The following is a 5,000-nucleotide window of genomic DNA, read 5'->3' on the forward strand; positions in this document are numbered from 1 at the left end:
AGTCTTAATTTAAACATTTTCTATTATAGATGCCTCATTTTTCAACCCAATATATTTACATAATTATTGTGTAGCTTGTTTATAATTTTTCGTGATTTTTTCTTACTTTTTTTGTATTTTTTTGTATTTTTTATGATTTTTATCTATTTATTTTTTGTTTAATTAATATAAAATTATCCTTTGGGCAAAAAATTCTGAATTTTTTTGTGGAGGTGCTCCATATTTTTCTGAAGATGTCCCAATTCAAAGTTCATGAAAAAAAGTTGTGATGCTCAAAAAAAACCCCATTGCTTCAGTTCGGACACATTGATGTTCCTTCCTGCCACAAGGGCAAAGGCTAATTTTACTACTATAGGGGGGGGGGGGGGGGGGGGTGGTGTCCCTCCCTTGGGGAAGCCGTGGCCACCCGACGCCGGGTGCCAAGGCACGTTGCTATCGAGACCACCCGGGCAATTCTTGGCCATTTGGCCTCGGTTACTCGAGAAAACACTACCCGTCGGTAATGCCCGGAAAAAAGACCGAAATGCCCCTGAATCGAAATGCTATTTTAAGCCGTCCCGAAAGGCAAAGCACGGCTCTATCGGGCAGAGCAGGACTCTATCGGGCAATTGCTGGCTGTTTGGCCTCGGATACCCCTCGAATCACATCCCGTCGGTAATGCTCGGAAGAAATGGCCGAAATTCTCATTAAACTGCATGCTCTTTTAGCCGAGACGCGACTCTATCGAGCAAAAATTAGATTTCCTCTGCCTCGTTGCCTCGCTTACTCAAGAGAACCCGATCCGTCAGTAATGCTAGGAAAGAGCACCGAAAGGCCCTTGAAACGGCAAGCTAATATAACCGGGTTCGGCAAAGGCGAAACTAGATTTTCTTTGCCGTTTGGGCTAGGCTGTACCAGTCGTTATCGTCCACCGCCTAGCCGTCCAAGTGTTTCCATGTGTCTCCAATGCCATAATGCCATAGTGCCACCCCGTGACGCGCCTGCCCGCTTGGGTCTTTGATATATAGCATGTTTAGAATTTTTTTTCTAAATATTCTTATATCAAAGACCCACGCGCGCGCGCGCGGCACGGCACGGCACTTAGGCACTTTGGAACTTGGACACTTGGAAACACTTGGGAAACACTTGGGCAAACACTTGGGCGTATGCCAAGACGACGGTCTAGACAAGGCATCGGGAATCGCACATGAATGTAGGCAACAACAGTTGACTGTTCTAGCCGAGGCATGGCAAATTGGCTCACCGGGTAACGGCTAAAAAGTTGTTGGGTAACGGCTAAAAAGTTGTTGGGTATCGGCTAAAATGTTGCTGGGTAACGGCAACCAAGCTGTCGGGTAATGCTGGGTAACGGCAACCAAGCTGTCGGGTAATGCTGAGTATCGGCTAAAATGTTGCTGGGTAACGGCAACCAAGCTGTCGGGTAATGCTGGGTATCAGCTAAAAAGTTGCTGGGTATCGGCTAAAATGTTGCTGTCGGGTATTGCTGGGTATCGGCTAAAAAGTTGCTGGGTATCGGCTAAAATGTTGCTGGGTAACGGCAACCAAGCTGTCGGGTAATGCTGGCTTTCGGCTAAAAAGTTGATGGGTATCGGCTAAAATGTTGCTGGGTGATGGCAACCAAGATGTCGGGTAACGCTGGGTAACGGCTAAGAAGTTGCCAGGCAACGGCAAGCAAGTTGCTGGGTAACGGCTTAAAAGTTGCTGGGTAACAGCTAAAAATTTGCTGGGTACCGGCTAAAAAGTAGCTTGTTGCCGGGCAAATCAATGCAAGCACCAATATGTTCTTGTCGAAACGCCCCAAAAACTCTTGTTTAGCCGCCATCTTTTGGGACTTTCGCAATGTTAGTTTTAAATCTTTTTTAATTTTTATTTTTAGACGTTTTTAAGTCTTAATTTAAACATTTTCTATTATAGATGCCTCATTTTTCTACCCAATATATTTACATAATTATTGTGTAGCTTTTTTATAATTTTTCGTGATTTTTTTTTTTACTTTTTTTGTATTTTTTTGTATTTTTTATCATTTTTATCTATTTATTTTTTGTTTAATTAATATAAAATTATCCTTTTGGCAAAAAATTCTGAATTTTTTGGAGGAGTTGCTTCATATTTTTGTGAAGATGTCCCAATTCAAAGTTTATGAAAAAAAGTTGTGATGCTCCAAAAAACCCCTATTGCTTCAGTTCGAACACATTGATGTTCCTTCCTGCCAAAAGGGCAAAGGCTAATTTTACTACTATAGGGGGGGGGGGGTGTCCCTCCCTTGGGGAAGCCGAGGCCACCCGACGCCGGGTGCCAAGGCACGTTGCTATCGAGACCACCCGGGCAAATCTTGGCCATTTGGCCTCGGTTACTCGAGAAAACACTACCCGTCGGTAATGCACGGAAAAAAGACCGAAATGCCCCTGAATCGAAATGCTATTTTAAGTCGTCCCGCAAGGCAATGCACAGCTCTATCGAGCAGAGCAGGACTCTATCGGGCAATTCTTGGCCATTTGGCCTTGGTTACCCCTGGAAGCACTACCCGTGGGTAATGCTAGGAAAAAAGACCGAAATACCCCGGAGGCGAAATGTTATTTTTACCCGTCCCGTGGGGCAAAGCATGACTCTATCGGGCAAAGAAAAACTATGTCGGGCAAATGTTGGCGGTTTGGCCACAGAAACCCGTAAAGAGATGACCCGTTGGTAACGCTAGAAAAAAATGCCCGTGTAAACGCAAGGCCTAGCCAAGGAATGGCAGAGCAAACAATGACACTATCGGGCAGAAACAAGAACTCCATGGCCGTTTGGTCTCAAATGCTCGTGCTTCCGAGTCCCGTTGGGAATGCTTGCAGACTCACATCCTCCATGATGCATTGGTGTTCCCATCGGGGGATGCCTCCTTGCTGAGAGGTAAGCTTGCTACCTTGGTGGTGAGCGCCGGCTAACGGATACCTGTTGGCAATGGCACAGTCCCGATGATGCATTGGTGTCCCCGCACGGAAAAGCGTAACTGGCTAATGGTCTTTGATTCCTAATGCCACGTTGCGTAGCCCAGGGGTTGCTTCCTTGTTGAGGGAGAAGCTTGTCGCTTAGGCGGCGAGCGCCGGTTGATGGTTCTCCATTGGCTATGGCACTGTCCCTTGGGTTATTTTCCTCCATGATGCATTGGTGTCCCTTTCGGGGGATGCCTCCTTGCTGAGAGGTAAGCTCGTCGCCTTGGCGGTGAGCGCCGGCTGATGGATATCCGTTGGCTATGGCACAGTCCCGATGACGCATTGGTGTCCCCGTACGGAAAAGCGAAACTGGCTAATGGTCTTTGATTCCTAATGCCAAGTTGCGTAGCCCAGGGGTTGCCTCCTTGTTGAGGGAGAAGCTTGTTGCTTAGGCGGAGAGCGCCGGTTGATGGTTCTCCATTGGCTATGGCACTGTCCCTTGGGTAATTTTCCTCCATGATGCATTGGTGTCCCTTTCGGGGGATGCCTCCTTGCTGAGAAGTAAGCTCGTCGCCTTGGCGGTGAGCGCCGGTTGATGGATATCCGTTGGCTATGGGACAGTCCCGATGACGCATTGGTGTCCTTGCACGGAAAAGCGAAACTGGCTAATGGTCTTTGATTTCCTAATGCCACGTTGCGTAGCCCAGGGGTTGCCTCCTTGTCGAGGGAGAAGCTTGTCGCTTAGGCGGCGAGCGCCGGTTGATGGTTCTCCATTGGCTATGGCACTGTCCCTTGGGTAATTTTCCTCCATGATGCATTGGTGTCCCTTTCGGGGGATGCCTCCTTGCTGAGAGGTAAGCTCGTCGCCTTGGCGGTGAGCGCCGGCTGATGGATATCCGTTGGCTATGGCACTGTCCCTTGGGTAATTTTCCTCCATGATGCATTGGTGTCCCTTTCGGGGGATGCCTCCTTGCTGAGAGGTAAGCTCGTCGCCTTGGCGGGGAGCGCCAGCTGATGGATATCCGTTGGCTATGGCACAGTCCCGATGATGCATTGGTGCCCCCGCACGGAAAAGCAAAACTGGCTAATGGTCTTTGATTCCTAATGCCACGTTGCGTAGCCCAGGGGTTGCCTCCTTGTCGAGGGAGAAGCTTGTCGCTTAGGCGACGAGCGCCGGTTGATGGTTCTCCATTGGCTATGGCACTGTCCCTTGGGTAATTTTCCTCCATGATGCATTGGTGTCCCTTTCGGGGGATGCCTCTTTGCTGAGAGGTAAGCTCGTCGCCTTGGTGGTGAGCGCCGGCTGATGGATATCCATTTGCTATGGCACAAGCCCGATGGATCTCATCCATTGGCAACGGCCCTGTCCCTTCGAAAAAACTATCTTAATGATGCATTGGTGTTGAAACCCTTAGGGGCAGGGACACCGTTGCGGAGAGGTAAGTTTGTTGATGCTTTTATGTGAAGCCAAATGTTTTCTAATTTCATTGTTCATCAAAAAATCAAAAAACGAATTTGCAAAAATCTTCCTTGATGACGCATTGGCGTGTCCTTCGGTGATTGCCTACATGCTGAGGGGGAAGCAAAGTTATGTTTTAAAAATTCTTCCTCGACGATGCATTGGTGTTCATTTAGGGAATGCCTTCTTGCTGAGGGGTAAGCATGTCGTTTAGGCGTCATGCGCTGGCCGGTGGTCCTACATTGGCTATGGCAATGTCCCGTCGGAAAGCTTCCTTGATGATGCATTGGTGTTGTAACCCTTCGGGGAAGCCCCACCCTTGCGGAGAGGTAAGCTCGTTGCTGCTCGAAAATTCTTCCTCGATGACGCATTGGTGTTCCCTTTGGGGGATGCCTTCTTGTTGAGAGGTAAGCTTGTCGTCTATTTCAATGAGATGGGTGGCGAGCGCCGGCCGATTGATCTCTTCAATTGGCTACGGCAATGTCCCTTCGGTAATCTTCCTCCATGATGCATTGGTGTCCCGTTCGGGGGATGCCTCCTTGCTGAGAGGTAAGCTCGTTGCCTTGGTGGTGAGCGCCGGCTGATGGATATCCTTTGGCTATGGCACAGTCCCGATGATGCATTGG

Source organism: Rhododendron vialii, chromosome 11a (genome assembly GCF_030253575.1).
Source record: "Rhododendron vialii isolate Sample 1 chromosome 11a, ASM3025357v1".
Taxonomy (NCBI): Eukaryota; Viridiplantae; Streptophyta; class Magnoliopsida; order Ericales; family Ericaceae; genus Rhododendron; species Rhododendron vialii.